Here is a 20,989-nt window from a genome sequence, read left to right as displayed (position 1 = left end):
CCTGGGCAGCCCCCAGAGCACCCCAGAATCACATGCCACTAGAAGTCCACACTTTATTTTGCTTTTGTTCTTCAAAAAAGGGTCCTCTCTGAATCAGAGGAACCAACTGTGTTAGGAGACAAAAGGTCCAGTCAGTTACACTGCACTTTAAATTCTGAAGTATCAGCAAGTGCTCTATCTTGGGTCAGTATTTGTATTTATAGCAGATTAGAAAACATCTGGCAAAGATAAGTTCCCTGTAAGCAGCCCCAAGCACGTGCTCAGAACCTAGTCTGATGCTGCCTTTACTTATCTGAGGAAAACCGAGTTATCCCTGAAACGTGGAGGTCAAAGACTTTAAGAGACTGGAAACAAACTATTTCTATGATTTCATATACCTCTGGGCCTTTCTTTAAATCTTGATGGATACTTTAAGAAATACACATTTCTTGCTCTTTCCCATCTTGCAAGATGGCGGGCGAAAAAGCTAAGAAGCTGGATACTAAAGAGAAGAAACCTGAAGCCAAGAAGGCTGATGCTGCCTCTTCCCCTCAAGCGGCCTGAGGTGATCTGTGAAAATGGTTCGCTATTCACTTGACCCAGAAAACCCCACAAAATCATGCAAGTCAAGAGGTTCAAATCTTCGTGTTCACTTCAAGAACACTTGTGAAACTGCCTGGGCCATCAAGGGTATGCATATACGAAAAGTCACCAAGTATCTGAAAGATGTCACTTTAAAGAAACAGTGTGTACCATTCCGACGTTACAATGGTGGAGTTGGTAGGTGTGCCCAGGCCAAACAGTGGGGCTGGACACAGGGTCGGTGGCCCAAAAAGAGTGCTGAATTTTTGCTGCACATGATTAAAAATGCAGAGAGTAATGCTGAACTTAAGGGTCTGGATGTAGATTCTCTGGTCATTGAGCAAATCCAGGTGAACAAAGCACCCAAGATGCGTCGCCGAACTTACAGAGCTCATGGTCGGATTAATCCATACATGAGCTCCCCCTGCCACATCGAGATGATCCTCACTGAAAAGGAACAAACTGTTCCAAAACCAGAAGAGGAGGTTGCACAGAAAAAAAAGATATCCCAGAAGAAACAAAAACTTATGGCACAGGAATAGATGCAACATAAAATAAATGCAAATAACAGTAAAAAAAAAAAAAAAAGGCTGATGCCAGTGGCAAAGGGAAAAAGGGTAACCTCAAGGCTAAAAAGTTCCGGAAGGGGCAGCCCCACTGCAGCCAAAATCCTGTTCTCATCAGAGGGGTCGGCAGACATTCCCAATCTGCTATGTGTTCTAGAAAGGCCATGTACAAGAGGAAATACTCAGTGGCTAAATCCAAGATTGAAAAGGAAAAGGAGGAGAAGGTCCTCGCCACTGTACAAAAGCAGTTGGTGGTGGCAGGAATGGTGGTACTTGGGTGGTTAAACTTCGCAAAATGCCTAGATAATTTCCGACTGAAGATGTGCCTCGAAAGCTGTTGAGCCAGGGCAGAAACCCCGTAGTCAACGTGTGAGAAACCGCGAGCCAGCACCAGTCCCGGGACCACCCTAATCATCCTCACCAGGCGCAACAGAGGCAAGAGGGTGGTTTTCCTGAAGCAACTGGGCAGTGGCTTATTACTTGTGACTGGACCTGTGTCCCTCAACTGAGTTCCTCTGCAAAGGACACACCAGAAATTTGTCATCGCCACCTCCACAAAAATTGCTATCAGCGATGCGAAAATCCCTAAAATCTTACTATGCTCACTTCAAAAAGCAGCAGCTGTGAAAGCCCAGACACCAGAAAGGTGAGATCTTCAACATGGAAGAGAAATATGAGATTACAGAACAGCACAGAGTGGATCAGAAAGCCATGGACTCGCAAATTTTACCAAAAGTCAAGGCTATTCCTCAGCTCCAGGGTTACCTGCAATCTGTTTGCCCCGACAAATGGAGTTTATCCTCACAGATTGGTATTCTAAATTCTCACAAAGAACCTAATTAAATAACTGAAAGATAAAAAAAAAAAAGAAATATACATTTCTCAAAGCAATGACATGCAGAAACGTACGTATCTCCTTGAATAATCCTGAATGCCTGGAAGAGAGGGAAGGACAAAGCAAACCGTGCCAGTGACTGCCAGGACCAGCGCTGTTCTTCTTTGGACTGCAGATTCTCAAAACAAGAGACCTGCCCAAAGTGGAAGCCTCAATTCAAGTCCAAAAATAAACGAGTAAGTAAATAAGAGCAAGAGAATCCACACTCATCTTGAGGAGACCCAAGAACCAACGGTCTGTCGGATGTCCGGACCAAAATGTACAATGCCAACTCTTCCCCAGCACACACGGCAGTCCGCCTGTCCCGTACTCTCAGCCGTGGGACCTAAAGGGGAAGTGGCTCACACAGATGACAGGAGTCTACCCACTTGAACCCGACGGGCCCTCACAGCCCCGCCAACCCACTGGACTGTCCTTCACAGAACCAGACCCTCCCTCTTCCCAGCATCTGTAAGAGGCAGAAACAACTGACTTTTCCCATTTGGAAAAAAATGCTATTGCAGCTGGAGAAACTTTCTTGGACGTTATGAATAAGATATTCTGATTCCACGGAATTATAAATTTGATGCTGAAGTGTGTGAAAGTATGAATAAGCAGATTTGAGGAAATATTTGGAGCCATGGTAACAGAAACCACGGAAGAAACTCCAGTTGCACAGAACTGTTTAAAAATAAACCGGATACTAAAATACCAGCAAAAAGCTACAATGACTCACACTGTTCTCAAATACTGAGGAGAACAGCCAGTTCCTTAACACACTTGTCTTCCAGGCTTTTTCCCCATCAGAGAAACGTGAGACAAAGAGAGTAAAGTAAAAAGCATTGAAATGTTCTCCCACTTTACCAGCAAGTAGATATGAATGAGTCCTTACATATTTTAGAGTTAGCATGAAAGTATGGAAATGTGCAGAGAACACTGAGGCTTTTAATAAAAACCAAACTAAATTAAAAAAACATAACCGAGATCCCAGAGTGTGCTAAACTGAGTGCTCAAAGACCAGTGAATTTGGTAAAGAACCACAGCACGATTTCCATCAGTAATGTAGAACCTTTAAGGTGTTCGTGTGTGCATTACTGCCCTCTCCCTTTCTTGGCTGTGTGCGTGCCCCTCCCTTGGACCGTCTCCACCGCATGTCCTCTGACTACATTTTCACACCTTCCGATGCGGCAGCTGCACACGGAAGACCTTCTGGGGCCCGACCAGAGGCCTTGGCCCCCTGCCCAGCCCTGAACAGCCACACTGGCAGTGCACTGCTGCCTGAGACTGCCCTTCCTGGCCACCTCCCACCTACGCTCCTCCAAGGAGCCCCCACCATCCCAGTAACCCTCTGCCCACCACTGTCCCGTTACAGTTCCTCCACGTGCCATTATTTAGCCACATTCCTATTTCCCCGACCAGGCTGTCAGTCCCTAGGGGACCATACCCGAGTCACCTGGCTTCCCTGGTGCCTGTCACAAGTACCTGCAGCTGCTCAGTGGTGATGACTAAAGGAAGAAATGGAGTCGGAGAACGGATTTCTCAGGAAACCTCAGGGTCCAGGGCTGTCCACACCATATTCCTCATTAGCCCAAGAGCCACCTCCTCCCCGTTGCCCTGCCCCAACTCGCCACATCTCTTCTCTCCTTTGCCCATGAAAAAAAAGACATTCTCCTGCACAAATTGCCACTCTTCCTACTGTGGATATGCTACCGACTCATCATCTTGTCTGGAGTCACAGCACCAGAAAAACTTGCTCGTGAATAAGCTTTGCTGCCAGTTGGTGAACAGTCTCAATGGAGTAATTGTACTTATGCGACCTCTTAAAATTGACTTTGGGAGGGCTAATTTTTCAATCTTTTGCAACACAAATTATTCATCAAGTCCTATAATCACTGAGATTTCAATTTGGTTTGTTACTAAAAGCCCTTGAGTACCATACTGGCTTTGAGGAGGGTGAAGTGTTTCTATAGAGACAAGGCCAACCTAAGAACACGTTGTCAGCTACAGGTGGCCCAATGAGCAGCAACTCAAACAAGAGACCTGGAGAGCACACTCCAGACCCACACCACCACAGCTGAGTTCGAGAGTCCCTGTGCACCAAGGGTGCCACGGCACCACCCCGAGCACTGGCTACAATGGATAACCTCACCACCGAGTCTTACTGGCTACACGACTCAAGCAAATTCTGTCACTTTAGTCTTCCTGCTGAGAACTGCACAATTCCACCTACAAAACAGGGATGATGATGCACACCCTATAGACTTCTTACTGAGGATTAGCTCAGGCAAGGCAGGCAACTACCTGACTCTCATCTGGCGCTGGTATAAATTTAATGAGATGGGCACAATGGCCTTGGGCTTCGCACAAGGGTCTTTGGGCCTTCCCTTGTTCATAAAGCAGGTGATCTTTAAGTTCTGCTTGGCCTCTAATGTTCTAAGGGGAGACAGAGCATAGGCGAAGGGTGGACTGGTTTGAAGTTTTAAGTGAAAATACATAGTACACATTTTGTATCAAAACAAAAAATTAGGAGCCGGGCGCGGTGGCTCATGCCTGTAATCCTAGCTCTCTGGGAGGCCGAGGCGGGCGGATTGTTTGAGCTCAGGAGTTCGAAACCAGCCTGAGCAAGAGCGAGACCCTGTCTCTACTAAAATTAGAAAGAAATTAATTGGACAACTAAAAATATATAGAAAAAATTAGCCGGGTATGGTGGCGCGTGCCTGTAGTCCCAGCTACTCGGGAGGCTGAGGCAGGAGGATCACTTGAGCCCAGGAGTTTGAGGTTGCTGTGAGCTAGGCTGACGCCACGGCACTCTAGCCCGGGCAACACAGTGAGACTCTGTCTCAAAAAAAAAAAAAAAAAAAAAAAAATTAGGAAAGATTTTTTAATTAATCAAAGTAGAAATAAAAGGGGGTGGGTTCTTTTAATTAAATTAGCATATATGGGAATGTGCTGGTAATCTACCTACCCTACTGTTTATTTTCTATTCTTTCAACACCTATGTACCTAGTGACCACGCAGCCACACAGTGCTCTGGGTGCTGGGAATCCAAAAGCCCCGCCCTCGTGGAGTCTGCGTTCCAGTACAGGTGATTCGCACAGTAGGTGCTATGTGTTCCAGTACAGGTGACTCGCACAGTAGGTGCTATGTGTTCCAGTACAGGTGACTCGCACAGTAGGTGCTATGCAGACAAATAAAGCAAGGAAAGGGAATAGACAGGGAAGGGAGGGACTCTGCTGTTCTAAGCAGGGTGACTAGAGACGGAATCACGGAAAGGCGACGCCTGAGACTATGTGGGAGGCGTAAGCCATGTGGGCCTCCAGAGCACAGGCAGCCCCTGTGAAAGGCAAGGGAGGCCTGCCCGGCCTTCTGAGGCACAGCAAGACAGCTACTGTAGTACTTCCCGGTGAGATGACGGTGGCTGAGACCAGGTGGACAGCAGTAGAAATGACAACACGTGAGTTTAAAAGGGCACTGAGGACAAGACAAAATGACCTCATTCTTTCCACTTTTACCCCACTGCCAGTGTCCATCCCTAAGGCCTTGATCTCCTGGCTTGATCATTAACAAGCACATGCCCAATGACTACCACATGCTGAATATATACATGATCCCTGTCCTCAAGAGTGCTGTACAAGGAGGAGCCGGGCACACAACACTTTCACCTACTGTACCTCTCACCTGGTCACAAGTCCCGTATCTGCCACTGAACTCAGCTCTCTCTGACTCAAACACTCCCAAGGCCCCAGTGTGGGTAAGGAGTGGGGATATGGGAGCCCAGATCTTCCTACCAAAGAAAAGCAACTCCACGCAGCTCCGAGAAGCAGGAAAGTCAGCATCCCCGGGCTCCACACCATCTGGTGGCCAGCCACACAGACACGGAGCCCTTCTCTCCCAGCTCGAGCAGTCTGGACCCCAGTATCCGGAAGGCTTCAGTCTTCCACTTGATGATTTTAGAATCATACTGAAGTCTCACCTGCTCCTGCCTGGCTGATTTTTCTCAGCTCATTTGCTCCCCGCCTCCTACCCACACTTGTGCAGAGAGTAAAACAAGATCACCTTCTAAATGCTAGATTCAAGTTGACAAACCTAAGAACTAATGCCATTTAAATTGAGCAGAAGCCAGGCACGGTGGCTCACGCCTGTAATCCTAGCACTCTGGGAGGCCGAGGCGGGTGGATTGTTTGAGCTCAGGAGTTCGAGACCAGCCTGAGCAAGAGCAAGACCCCGTCTCTACTAAAAATAGAAAGAAATTAATCGGACAACTAAAAATATATAGAAAAAATTAGCCGGGCATGGTGGCGCATGCCGGTAGTCTCAGCTACTCAGGAGGCTGAGGCAGAAGGATCGCTTGAGCCCAGGAGTTTCAGGTTGCTGTGAGCTAGGCTGACGCCACAGCACTCTAGCCTGGGCAACAGACTGAGACTCTGTCTCAAAAAAAAAAAAAAAAAAATGGGCAGAATTTAAAATGTTTTTCAAACAAACCAAGTAGTCACTAAGTTTGGGGAAGGTCTTTTGGAATCACTCACTCTCTAAGTGCACTAGAGATCTAGTTTCTAAATTGTTTCCTGGGCTCAAAAAGAAGCAGAACGTATGATTAGAGAACATTGAGCAGTGAATTCCTAAGGCCCGAGGATGAGTATCAAGATGGTTCTGAAGATCCCAGAGAAGGGTGTGCCAGTTAATTTTATTCTTAAAACTGGCTTGAAGAAAAGAAAGACCCCCAATGCAGAAAATGCTTTAAAAGCCTCATTTTTGGGACACTCGAGGAGGTATTAAAAAGCTTGACCTCCCTTTTCAGACAATCTTAGAGGAAATGAAGCAAACCGAGAACAAGGTGCTGTCCTACATGACAGGCTTTGGGAGCAGTCAGGGACGCTCGGTCTCTGGGAAGAGCTTACAGGGTATGTGCTGTGTGCCCAGGACCACAGCAAGCAGAAGATGTACAAATGTGAATGGCCCTGCACGGGCCACCTGGATGTTCCTCAGGACCCTTTAGTCTGTGCCATCTCCTCCCAACAGTCTGGGACAGTGGGCATGCCCCTCTGTGCCGTCCCTGGTGAGGAACCTTCCTCCTGATCCACCTGGGGCTCCGTGAGGGAGGGGCTCTCCCCTTTCCGTCTAACCCAAAACAGGTGCTCAAGAGATAAGACAGGAAGACAAAGGGAAGGGAAGAGAGGAAGTGCTGTCTGTGCAGATCCTGAAGGTGAAGGTGATGGATACCGTAGGTGAGGAATCAGTGTTAAAGAAAATGCTAGCTGTAGACTCACCCGTAACCCTTAAAACAACCATGTTTCACTCCTGGTGTCTTTAACATCCCAATAGCTCAAAGAAAAAGCCATCCTGGCCATGTTCCGATGGCTCGCTCTGGACAAAACCGCCTCAGGTTGCAGAGAGTCGGCAGCAAAGGTAGGATGAGGCCCCGTGCCTCTGGTCTTAGTCCAGCCCATCAGCTATTAGTGCACCCACCTAATTTAGCCAAGAGCTGGAGTTAACAGCATGTAGTTAGACGTGTCCCCAAAACTCATTTTTCTTATGTAATGGAAACATGTCAGCTGACAGATCCACCCCATGCCTTGGACTGATTTCTACAACAGTGTTTTTTTAGCCTCTTGTTGGCAAGCACCCTGGGAATGTGGAGACTTGGGCTGAAGATTTCCCCAACCTAAACACTGAGTTGACATTCCACAGGTTTAAAATAGAAAAAGTTACTTTAAAAAGGACAAAAATGACACATTTTCAAATCTGATATTAACGTGAGAATGCAAACAGCAATGCAAGAATATGCATTCATCTAAAGATTTGTAAGAGAAATTATTAAAGGTGACTCATTTAGAACAGGCCTAGCAGAGCCAGAACTGCGCAGTCTGGCTCTGTTCCCCTCCCGGTTCCTTCAGGGCCAGCCCAGAGTGGGAATGGGATACATCCCTCGGGGCAACACTGTTATGAAAAATATATAACTATTTATGCTTTCAAAGTTGGGTGGGACTAGAACATACAGATGGAGTCAGGCGACCTGGATTCTAGTGCCTGCTCTGACTTTTATTTATTTATTTTTTTTGAGACACAGTCTTACTCTGTTGCCCGGGCTAGAGTGCCGTGGTGTCAGCCTAGCTCACAGCAACGTCTAGCTCTTGGGTTCAAGCAATCCTTCTGCCTCAGCCTCCCGAGTAGCTGGGACTACAGGTATGTGCCACCATGCCTGGCTAATTTTTTCTATATATTTTTAGCTGTCCAAGTAAGTTCTATTTTTTAGTAGAGACAGGGTCTTGCTCTTGCTCAGGATGGTCTCGAACTCCTGAGCTCGAGCAATCCTCCTGCCTCAGCCTCCCAGGGTGCTAGGATTACAGGCGTGGGTCACCGTGCCCAGCCAGCTGCTTTGGCTTTTATAAGCTGCCTAACTTTTTGTAAGTCATTCCCTCGCCAGTCTCAGTTTCCTTACCTACTACGCCACAGAGAGGCTTCAGCCCTGCCTACCTCTCAGGGTGAATGCAAGGTCATTATCATTGCCACATTATGGTTAGTCCCTCTAGTCATTCACTTCTTTACTAATTAACATAACTTGAGCACCTATTATGTTCCAGGTACAGAAGACCACAATCAGCAAGACAGAGTCCCTGACTTCTTAGAGACTGCATGTTAGTGGCATTTGCGTTTACCAGGCCCTTGATAAACTGTTGAATGAGGGAATTCTCTACCTAGCACCAGACAAAATTACTACATTTTTAAAATTGGATTTTTTTCCTGGGGCAGGAGGACAATCTTTGTGATCAGCTTAACAAATGTCATCTGGTACTATTACTACATAGCCAGCCACTTGGAGAATCAACAGTAAAACTAAATGGAAAGCCTACACTGGCTTAAAAACTCAAACTCCTGCTTAACTACTCGGTAATTAGGACAGTCATTTTGCTCCAAAAATAGATTTTTCTGTTCTATGCAATGAAAGGAAAGCAGCGCATTGCAGAGTAAGTCTTTATATTGTGAGTCCAAGTCGTCTTCATCTCTGAATCTCAGCAACTGTACACAGTAGGGGGTTGACATGTGTTTGCTGAATGAATAACATTGCTCCCCTCAGTGGGAATGCAGGTTCCATGCAGAGGGCCTGTGCTGCCCGGGGGAACTTCTCACACTTTCTCCTTAACAACCACTCCTCCTTTTACAGGCATGGAAAAGGACAAGGAGAGAAGCCCTGGCTCCACGGTCAGTTAGGTAGGAAGTGGTGCCACCAGAATGTGAGCCCCATCCTGGGGACACAGACACCATGCCCTCATTAGCATGGCCTGGAAGGAGATCTACCTCAGTCCTGGGGCTTCCCTGTTCCCAGCTGCTTCCCTTCAAGCTGACGAACCCCCACCCGAAAGCCCACAGCCTCCTCCTCCTCCTCCCCTACCTTGGAGCTTTGTGTTTAATCCTGGAAGTCACAGTTTAGGAGGTTCTAAAAGAATAAAATTCTGTGTATGCACATGAAAAAGACCTGAACGCATCTGTCAAAAATAGACAAAGGAATGGAATTATTTAGTTAGGAGAGGCTATGGGAGAGACAATGGTTTAAGTATTTGAAAATTTTGCTATTTTTCTAACAGCTTTATTGAGATAATTCACACACAGTTCATCCATTTAAAATTTACACAGTGACTTTTAGCTGTGTTCAGAGTTGTGCCACCATCACCATAGTCAATTTCAGAGCATTTTCCTCAGCCCAAAAAGAAACCCCATACCGGTAGTGGTCATCCCCTACTCCCTCCACCCCTATCCCCTGGCAACCACTAATCTACTTTGTCTCTATAGACATTTTTTACCAATGCAATCATACAATATGTAGTCTTTTGTGACTGCCTTCTTTCCCTTAGCATAATGTCTTCCAGGTTCATTCATGTTGTAGCGTGTAACAGTACTTCATTCCTTTTTGTTGCCAAATAATATTCCATTGTGTGAATTTACCACAGTTTGCCCATCCAAGTTGCTGGACATGCGGAAAATTGTTTCCACTTTTTGGCTATTATTAATTTGTGTACAAGTCTTTGTGTGGACATATGTTTTCATTTCTTTTGGGTAGATACCTAGTAGTAGAATTGCTAGGTCATATTGAGAAACTGTTTTCCAAAGTCAGGTGTTTCCAACATCTAGCCAGACTGTTCCCCAAAGTGGCTGTGCCATTTTGCATTACCACAAGCAGTGTATGACAGTTCCAGTTTCTCCATATCCTCACCATCACTTGTTATTGTCTTTTTTATCATAACTATCTTAGTGGGTATGAAGTGATATCGCACTGGTTTTGACTTGTGTTTCCCTAATGACTAACAATGCTGAGCATCTTTTCATGTGCTTATTGGCCATTTGTATATTATCTTTGCGGAAATGTCTTTTTAGATCTTTTGTTCATTTTTAACTGGTTTGTCTTTTTCTTGTTTAAAGAGTTCTTTATATATTCAAAGTATAAGCCCTTACTCAGACATACGATTTAAAAATATTTTCTTCCATTCTATGAGTTGTCTTTTCACTTTCTTGATAGCATCCTTTGAAGCACAAAAGTTCTTAATTTTTATGAAGTCCAATTTATCCATTTTTTTCTTTTGTTGTTTATATCTTCGTGTTATATCTAAGAAATCATCACCTAATCGAAGGTGACAAAGATTTATGCCTATGTTTTCTTCTAAGAGTTATATAGATTTAGTGCTTACATTTAGGTCTCTGATACATTTTAAGTTTTTTCTTTTTTTGAGATAAAGTTTTGCTCTGTTGCCCAGGCTGGTGTGCAGTGGCATGATCATAGCTCACTGTAATCTCCAACTCAAGCAATCCTCCCGCCTCAGCCTCCCAAAGTGCTGGGATTACAGGCATGAACCTGATTTTTTTTTTTTTTTTTAACATTGCAGAACAGGCATTGCGAAGGACCAAAGTTAACTTAGACTAAAACCACTTGACATTATAAACTTTGATGAATTTGAAGTGTCATAGGAGCCAAATAAAATCTATTTTAAGCAAACCAGAAAAAAACAGCTTATTCTCTGGCTTTGAGAAAAACATAAATTTGTGATAATAGAGAAATAAAAGATATCAGAGAAAAACATGGATGGGCCCAAAACGTATGTAATTATTTAAACCTTTGTGCAATATAATGGAATATGGAAAGTAAGGAAAGAAAAAGACACAATTGATAAAAATCTTATTACCTAAAATATATTAAGGACTTACATGAAGACAGAGGATCCAATTCCGCTGTACAAAGACGTTATCAGAGATGAGCAAACAGGAGAAGAGACAGCAGGGGCAGAGACAGGAGTGCTCACAGGAGGTTCACGGCTAAGCCAGGCTGCATAAAGAGTCCTGGCCACATAACTGATGAAAAGTCTATGCGATGTCCCCAGCCCTCTCCTTTCTACGGCATCACCCACTGAGGCAGCCTCGAGTGGCAGCTATGGGAGGGTGTCTCTTGAGTCCGCCTGGCCCAAATGACTCTGGGGAATTACAGCCCCAGTCACCCCACAGGCGACATGCAGAGTGAACGAGAAAGGTGTTTTTGTCACGTTAAAGTACGAGACTTGGGGCTCACTTGGCACTGAAATATAACCTGGCCAAATATAATACAACAAATTACCATGTGGGGAAAAAAAACACACTTTTTCCTTAAAAAAAGGAAGAGGCATTTTTCCTTTAAAAAATGGAAAGAACTTGTAAAAATAAGAAAAATATGATAATGCCAGTTTTGGTAGAGCTATAAGAAAATAGGAATGTGCTCTAACACTGCTGATAGGCTTCATGGAAAAATCTAGAACTACAGAACAGGGCATATAACAATTACCAACCTCTGACCATGAAGTCCTACTCCAGGGAATATGCCCCAAGCAAATAAAGTCAAAGAAAAAAACAACGTGAACAAAATATTCATCAGAGTAATATTTTTAACAGCAAAAACTGGAAACAAGCCAAATGCTCAAAGCTAAGAAAGCATGGGGACCTGACAGGACGGACAGCACACAGCCATTATAAAGGAGAAATCCATGAGCTGTTTTATATCTGGGCACAAGCAAAAAGGCAGAGTACAACAGTACATCCATTACGCACAACCTTTGAGGGTGAGGATTATGTCTTTTCATCTTTGGACCCCAGTCCTCAGCATGAGGTAGGCGCTCAAATATTTGCTAAGTGACTGACGTCTGAACCAACAGCTAATCAGGTTGACAGAACCGAGCAGGAGGATGGCAAGGGCTGGAGGATGCTGCGGTGAGGGCACTGAGGGCTCCTGAGCCTCCGTCTGTAAAATGACTTCGGTGTGTGCATTTGAAGATGCTGTATTTGAATTAGAGAAGGGAAATATTATTCCTCCTTCATAGAGCAAAGCTGGATTGATGTTTCAACAGAATGGGTTATGACTTTACACAGAGAAGAACTCACTAAAAAGTGAGTTCTCTGACACTAGGGGGGAGCTCCTCAGTAAGTGGTGTTCTTCAAGTTCAAAGTGGAGAGGGAGGAGGAGGGTGGGCCCCTACAAGGTCTTTTAATAGTCTCCCTCGTTTGCAGGTGCCAAATGCCCTGCAGAACGGCAGACACACACACAAATGCATCCTCATCCAGACCTTCTGGATACGGCAGACACACACACAAATGCATCCTCATCCAGACCTTCTGGATACGTCCTCTAACTGCCCCCAGCCGTGTTTACTTTCAGTCAACTCCTATTTGTAATCACGGAGCCGCCTCCTTAACTCTGAAAGTCATGTTTTCTTCCACTGGACTAATATTCACATTAATGGGAAAAACTCACCAGAAATTCAAGAGCAATAATAAGGACTTGTCTTTCATCAGGCATAGCCTTCTCATTTTTCGGCCCTGTGGCCTTGAACTCCACTCATGGCTCTCTGTTGTCCTGGGCTGGCTGGTGCTACCAGTTTTGCCTCCTAGCCTCAGGGCACCACTGGAACTAACAGCCTTAACTCCACTGTGTCCAATTCTTCTCCCAACCTGCCTGGTGAACGCCCCACCCTCTACCATGGCACTGTGGCCTCCTCCAGAATCCCAGCCCATCTGCTGGGAGTGACTGGGGAACCCATGCCCCTCCAAGGGACCCTCCTCACTGCCTCTGCCTCCAAGTAGCACCCCCAGCTCTCCTGGAGGGTCCCTGCAGACCTTCTCCACCTGCCTATGGCATCTCCTGCCCTCGCACTCTCAGCAGACCACCAGGGCTCCCCACTCCACGGTCACGCCCCTGTGTCTACACACTGTCTCCTCCTCCTCTGCCCAAGCCTTGGCTGCCAAAGCTCCCTGGGTTCTGTCCCGGGCCCTCTCCCCCTGCATACTTTATCTAAGCAACCTCTCCGTTCCCACACACCAAACCACCTTTAACCTCGCGCCCTGGACCTGCTCTCTGGCCCAGCTGCCTAATGGATGCCTCCACTTGGCCTTCACACAGTCCCTGCAAACCCGCTCCTTCCCTCCCCAAGCCTGCTTCCGTCCTTGGGTTTCCTACACCAGAGGAAATGGTCCCACCGTTTACCAGGCTCCTCAAGCCTGAAACTGCTCTTCTTCCCATGCCCAACCCCACCCACACTGAGTCAGTTTCCAAGACCTGACAACACCAGTCCTTCAATATCTCCTGAATCCACCTACTTCACCCCCTCCCCACGACGAGGGCTACCTTGGTTAAGGCCACCATCGCCTTCTCCTAGATCACTAGCAGCCTCCTAACTGACCCCCAGCCACCCAACCAGTGCCCCCCTTTCCTTTCACTCTCCATGACTCTACCAGGGTGGCAGTGTGTCTTGTGGGAAGATCAGGTTATGCTTCTACTCAAAATCCCTCCAAGACTTCTTCCCGAGGCCAACAGCTACTCCCCCTCCAGCCCCACCACTCACACCACGCTCCTGGCCACGCTGTGCACACTTTGACCACCATTAAAATCTGCATGTAGCTCCACACAAACCCACGCTCCCTCAGCTCCAACCCTTCGTGCATGCTGTCCCCTCTGATGAATTAGAAGAGGTGGCAGCAGCGAAGAAAATTTTTCATGGCCAAATAGTTTCAAAATCAAAACTGTAAAAATCCTCTCAATTAGTTTAATAACATAAAAAAATGCTTAAACCACTTGTGAGTATAATGCAATATATCTAATATAACCCAGGATGGGGCAGTTCGAGTGCCCTAAATCTGCCACGGTCAAAGGGGGAAGTAAGGACAAAGATAATAAAGCCTAAGGATTTGTCCCTGGGGACAGGGAAAGGAAGCACTTACTGAGCGGACTATGTCCAGGAACTATGCACACATTACAGTGCGCACTTGGCTTCTGAGCCTGGTGACAGCAGTGACACGCTGCATGCCTACCACACTCTGGGCCATTCTACGGGGCCTCCAATGCTCACAGTTCATCTGCAACAGGTCCTATCTTCTGTGTAGTGAAACAGAGGCTGAGGTCCTGAGTCACCTGTCCCAGGTTTCTCACCTGAGTGGGACAGGGGCTGAATTCACCCCGTGACACTTCTCCGTGGTGTGGGGATGGGCTGCATGGTAAAGGTCTCTATAGTTAACGATCTTCTACCATTCTAAATCTGGAAAAGGGTTATGACCTATGGTCACTGAAAGCTCAGTGAAGTTTCTATTACCCCTGATTAAACATATTCAACAGATGTGACTTCTGCGCCACCAATGTACACACCCTGCACTGACTGCTCGGGCAATCACAATCAACAAAGCCTCATTTCACAGCCCATTGATTTACTACCATGTCCACACAGCAAGGACTCCCAGTTATACCACAACATGTAAAGCTGCCTGCCCAGGACTGAAGAGGTGGTTATTCCAACATAACCTTACAATCCAGGCCGGGCACGGTGGCTCATGCCTGTAATCCTAGCACTCTGGGAGGCTGAGGCGGGCGGATTGTTTGAGCTCAGGAGTTCGAGACCAGCCTGAGCAAGAGCGAGACCCTGTCTCTACTTAAAAAAAAAAAAAAAAAAAATAGAAATTATCTGGACAACTAAAAATATATAGAAAAAATTAGCCGGGCATGGTCCCAGCTACTCGGGAGGCTGAGGCAGGAGGATCGCTTGAGCCCAGGAGTTTGAGGTTGCTGTGAGCTAGGCTAACGCCATGGCACTCACTCTAGCCAGGGCAACAGAGCAAGACTCTGTCTCAAAAAATAAATAAAAAATAAAACAATCCCTTCACCCAAGTGACCCCCCCCATACACATGCATACATGCACTGCTCTCTCACATCCAGCTGGGGACCAGCACTGGAGAACACATGAGGATGCATCAGCCCAGCTCTGCCACCACTGCCTGCTCACACCAGAGTGTCCTCACATCCTAAGGGCAGTATCCAGCAAGTGACGGATGGCCACAGATATGAGAGACACGTATGATGAAGTTGCAGGGAACTGGGCTATCACTTCAGGCACTTTCCTTTCACCTTTAGTCCCTGAGGTTCTCTGTGTAGCTTTGAGGATCACTGCCAGAGCAGCTACTGAGCTACCTCAAGTATGTCTTCGAGAATCCTCCTCCCAGTCAGAAGTACTTGCCCAGTGGGATATCTCTTCCTTAGGCTGTAAGTTTTCCAACTCAAGAGAAGCACTTAAATCCTAAAAAAGGAAAGTCACATAGGCCCGGATGAGACAGAAAGATTCTTGTGGCAAAACTAGAAGGAAAAAAATATAGAATGGGTCAGGAGGTTGCCCTTTGTTCAGCAGAAAATGGGGACATTCACCAAGGGCAGACATGGCAGGGAAGGAGGGAGAAGGGGAACCTGACCGCAGGGAGCAGGCGGCGGCAAGGCCACTCTCCAAGGCCTCCTGCAGCAGGTTCCCAAGATGAAACAAAGGACATTATTGACAGTGTGCATGAGTCAGAGTGGCTCCAGGTCAACTGCTTCAGCTTCTTTCAGCCCCTCCACTTTGAGGCAGCCCCTTCTAGAAGCAGGACTTCCTGTCCCACAAAGTGCCTCTGTGGCCTTTTGTCTACAAAGGAGGAGTGGCTTCTCTTCCTGTGTAGAGAAAAAGCAGTTTGGGAAGCTGTTCTCTGCCCCAAAGTCTGAGCAGAATCCTCTAGAGGGGCTGCAGCCCTGGCTGAAGGGGTGAAAGTGGAGGAGCTGGAAACGAGAGGCGGCTCGAACAGTACCAAAGAACACAACGCACAAACCCAGGTCTCTGCATCTATGATTCTTCACAAGACATGTTGGCGGTGGGTGACCTCTTAATGGTCCGGTCCAGATCCACTCGCTTCAGGCAAAATACTTAACAGGTCTGTGCTTGACACTGCTCACCTGTAAAACGGAATCCCACCTGCCTTAGAGGTTGTGTGGGTCAAATGGCACCCGTGTGGGTCCTGGCACAGCACCTGGAGTACAGGGGCCCTCTATAAGCAGAAGCAGCCAGAGTGATGATGACCAGGGGCCAGGCGCCACTGTGGCCCAGCTACTGAGCCACATAAGCCAGGTGCCCATCACTGAGGCACTCCCTGCTCATGGGGTTGATGGACACCTGAACAACCTCCTCCAACACAGTGGCCAAGAACTAGGAGACAGTTCTGCATGAAACGCTAGGGGACACACAGAGGGTCCAAAAAGGTGCCCAGGGCTGACATTTCAGTGGCAATTCTGCAGCTGGGGAAACAGGGAAAGGCATCCCAGGTAGAGGAGCCTGCATGAGAAAGAAAAGAAGGCATGACCCAGAGCAGTGCAGGGTCATGCTGGGCCTGGAACACGTGTAGACAGTGTGAGGTATCGGCGTATCGGCACTCCCCGCCCTGACCCACACGGCCCTGTGCAAGCTAGCCCCCTCCTTCCAGCACCAGCCTCAGCTCCTTCTGATCCCCGTCCTGGGCTCTGGCTACACTGACCTCCCTGTGCTTCTCCAAATGCTCCAGGCTTAGGCTCACTTTTGCAGCTGCTTTCCCTCTGCCCAGAATGCCTTCCTGCAGTTTCTGCAAGAGCCACTGCCTCACAGCATCAGATACCCGCCCAAACATCTTCTTAAGAAAGTCTTCCCAACCCTCCCCCATTTCTGATACTCCACCCCAACTCTGCTTTATTTTCTTAATAACACCGAACCCCATCTGCCAAATTAGGTATTTATATATCATCTCTCTCCACTCACAAGAATGTAAGTTCCTTACAGACCAGGATTTTGTCTTGTTTGCCCCTGTATCCCTAGCACTGATGCGTAACAGGCACACAGTAAACACGTGTGGAACGAGTGAGTCAAGGGACGGGTGAGGCTCTAGTACAGACACACGGCATGAGAGAACGCACTTCTATTTTCAGCAGCGTGGCAAACCAGGTATCCTAATGACTCTCCTGTTGAAAAATTTTAAAATCTCAATAAAATATAATTACATCACTGAGCTGACAAGAAATAAAGGAATCAGAAAATACCAAAATAGCAAGTTTAAAGAGGAAACACTAGAATATAAGTAAGTGGTTATGCCAGCCTTCTCTCTGAGGAAACAGAGAGAGAAAATATGAAAGAAAGATTAATAGACTTGGAGGAAATAGTAAAGCCTAACTTGCTTCTAATTAAGTTCCAGAAAGAAATAACATTAAGAATGAAGAAGAAGCAATATTTAAAGATAATTTTTTAGAATGCTGAAAGAGAGATGGGAGTCTGCCAACCTCCTCATTTGCTAGCAAATTAATAAACTCCTCTTTCCTTTTCCTTAAAAAGAAAAAAAGAAAAAGAATGCTGAAAGATACTAAATCACAGATTAAGGAAGCCCAATGAACCCTTGTGAGATTTTTAAAAGAAACAGAAAAAGAGCCACACCAAGACAAGTTAAGGTAAAACTGCAGAAACTTAAAGATAAAGAAAAGATCATAAAAGCAGCCAGAGAGAAAAAGATCACCTACAAAGAATGACAACTGGACTAACAGCAACAGTGAAAGCCAGAAATCCCTGGAATGATACACTCAACGTGCTGAGCAACAATAAATGCCCAATAAGAATTCTTTACCCAGCAAAACCAGTTTTTAAGAACTAGACTTTCCAGACAGATAAATCGTATACCACCCAAAACACTCTTGCAGGAAAGGAGACTTTAAAGGGTATACTTCAGGCAAAGGGAAATTAGCTCGGAGAGAAAGCCTGCAGCACGAGAAGGAATGGTAAGCAAATATACTGGTGAATACATGGATGAATCCAAAGAGCATCAACTATGTGAAACACAGCATCAAGTCTGCAGGATTAAAAAATGCAGGAAAAATACTAGGCAAGTTGGGAGGGGTCTGGAATTAAAATGTTTTAAATCCTTCTGTTATTTAAGAGAAAAGATATTACTTTAGACTTTAAGTATGCAAAAATATCTAGGATAACCGCTAAAGGACTAGACCAAGAATTTAATTTCTAAACTAAGAAAACAAACACAATGGGGAATGGACACAATGGACCTCAATCAAAAAAAAAAAAAAAAAGGACAACAAAAAATCTCACCAGAAGAAATGTGGCAAATATCAACAGAAAGCACAAGAACAAGGAAAGGCGGCTGCTTCTGCTTCTCACCATTTCTATTCAAATTGCACTGGAGATCCCAGCCAATGCAACAGGAAAAAAAAGTAAAAGGTGTAAGAATTAGAAAAGAAAAGCAACATTATTATTGGCAGATGACATAGTTTTAGCAAGGCTAATGGATAGTAGAATGCTATCTATTTAGAATGAGAGCTCTCAGCTACAGTTTGAGAGCTATATATTTAAGTATGGTGCTGGAAGTTTCATTTAACATGAGGAAAAAAGTATTATCTTCATTTTACAGATGAAGAAACTAAGACTCAGAGAGGTTAAATAACTTTGTCCAAAGCCACCTGGCAAGTAAGCAGCTAGTTTTGAAATTAAGTCTGTCCCCAAAGCTTAACCACTATGCTATGATGAATGCCACAGAATTAGAAACAAGGACAATACCACATGATAAGCACCACATACATCCTCTGAGAGGCAAGTGTGATCATGTGGTCACAAGGACACGGCGGGGCGGGGGGGTGATAAAGAGGAGAGATCGATCTGAGGACAGCCAGGGGAGAGGGGAATGCTCAGAGAGGGAACGGTGCTCTGGAGAGAGTAAGATCAGCATGTACAAAGGTTAAAAGGCAGGGCAGAATGAAGGCTATGGCAGCAGGGGAGGAGCAAGAAAGGCAGCAGCTGAATACAAGGAAGTAGAAGAGGTGCCTCCAGAGCCTTGACGGCCACACTAAACTTTAGGCCTTATCCAGAGGTTACAGGGCATGACCCTGTCAAAACCTGTGAAGGAAAGTTCCCTTGGACAGAGAGTGGAGAACAGCCCCATTGAGTCTCTAGACTTGGGCTGTCCAGTATGGCAGCCACCAGCTATTGAACACCTGAAATGCAGCTAATTCAACTAAGGAACTGACTTTTAAATTTTGTTTAATTTTAATGTAAATAGCTACATGTGGTTGGTGGCTACCATACTGGACAGCACAGCTGTAGAGGTTCAAGACTGGAGAAAGAGAAATGGTTAGGAGACCAAGAAAGAAGCACATATTCAAGAGGAAGAAGAGACAGGACAGAGTGACTGATGATGCCAGAGAATGGAGTGGGGGAGGAACAGGAATTCCAAGTTTCTAGTTTTGGAGGCACAGTAGGTTGTAATGCCAAAAAAAAAGAAACAATTCAGAAGAAAGAACTGGTTTGCAATGGAAATAACTGGTTTGGGACTGATAAATGTGAGGTGCCTGAAACACATTGACATCTATACTGCACTCCAGCCACGTCAAATTCCCACGTCTGGCATGTTCTTTCTGACCTCCTTGTCTTTGCACATGTTATTCCCTCGGTTCTCTTGTCTGCCTGGCAAACCACTCCCTCCCAACCTTACCATCAAACTGTGAAGTCTTCCCCAACCTCCCCCATTCTTCATGGCAGAATAAAGTCTCAATAGCTCTTCAAGAGGACTCATCACCCTGCCGATTTAGAAGTCTCTTTACCCCACTGGACGGTGAGCTCCTTAGGGGAAAGAACTCAATCTTGTCCATCTATGGATCTCCAGAGTCTAGCAGAGTGCCTGATGTGAACCGAGTAGACAAGAGACCACGTGGATAAATCAAATGAATGCACGCATGTCTGCGTGCACAAATTAACAAATCAACTGACCCCGCTAACCAGAGTCCAGGTGGACTGTCCCCCAGTAGTAACCTAATGGATGGCTGGAAATAAGCAGAGTTCACTCAGGCACTTGAATGCCCACCAGTGAAAGCCGTCAGGTACTGGGACAATTACTATTTACATAAGCCTCACACCATGACTTTTCATTACGACAAATTCTACCATCCCATATTCAAATTCCTCAACCTTAGTTTATTGGATGATCCTAAGAATAAATTTAATGTCTTAGAGTTCAACATATGCAAAGATTTCTCCTCCAAAAGTGGGCCTAATGCTTTTCTTCATGGCTTCATGGTCTTGTGTATAAATAACATTCTTCCTGCACAGTAAGGCAGGCTCTGACTCACTACGCGAACCTTAGCTGAATACCCCCATGGTTGGCAAAGGTACAAAATGTTTCTGTTTTCCAAAGTCAACGGATACTGGTCATCAGTCCACTATGCCCTGTGCTATTTTTTCTTTATGTGCCAGTTCATACCAGAAAAGAACTGTAGAGAAATCACTTCACTGGCCCCCAAATTGCCTTTTGCCTCATTTATTTTGCTAAATTAGCACTACTAATATTTGTTAGCAACTTAGTTGAAGAGAGAATTCCAAATTCGGAAGTTCAGTGTTTTGGCTTGTTATTAATAATTACATCAACATCTTGATGTAATACAAAATGAAAATACAAATAAATGCAAGTAAGCATTTTCCAGCAAAATCATTCTTCCCCGATTCCCTTCAAGGACTCTACTACAGAACAAATCCTGATGGGAAACAAGCTGAGTATGAAATTCATAGAACAGTCTTCGTGTTAACAAAAAGAAAATTTAAATCCTGTACTATAGTGATGATAACTGGTACACATTGCAAATTCAGGGTCCTTTCCATCTGACTCTTTAAAAGTTTC

At 45.6% G+C, this 20,989-nt stretch overlaps 1 protein-coding gene and 2 pseudogenes across 4 annotated transcripts in view; 2 read left to right on the top strand and 1 right to left on the bottom strand.

Moving 5' to 3' along the window:
* Window positions 1-20,989, bottom strand: part of PACSIN2 (protein kinase C and casein kinase substrate in neurons 2) — a 101,288-nt gene that overhangs the window by 76,874 nt on the left and 3,425 nt on the right. Inside the window, exon 1 of one of the 3 annotated variants that reach the window (XM_012638106.1) lies at window positions 11,197-11,589. The exons of the other annotated variants lie outside the window; for them this stretch is intronic. The gene's annotated coding sequence lies outside the window, so the exon portion shown is untranslated. Of the gene's footprint in view, window positions 1-11,196; window positions 11,590-20,989 lie in introns of those variants that run through there. 3 annotated transcript variants of the gene reach the window in all.
* On the top strand, window positions 451-1,947 carry LOC105805148 (annotated as a pseudogene).
* Window positions 509-1,103, top strand: LOC105805249 (annotated as a pseudogene). Its single transcript, XR_001137199.1, has one exon. The product of XR_001137199.1 is annotated as a 60S ribosomal protein L17 pseudogene (transcript).

Source organism: Propithecus coquereli, unplaced genomic scaffold, assembly GCF_000956105.1.
Source record: "Propithecus coquereli isolate 6110/MARCELLA unplaced genomic scaffold, Pcoq_1.0 Scaffold126, whole genome shotgun sequence".
NCBI classification, from domain to species: domain Eukaryota; kingdom Metazoa; phylum Chordata; class Mammalia; order Primates; family Indriidae; genus Propithecus; species Propithecus coquereli.
This window is presented reverse-complemented; position numbering and strand designations above follow the sequence as displayed.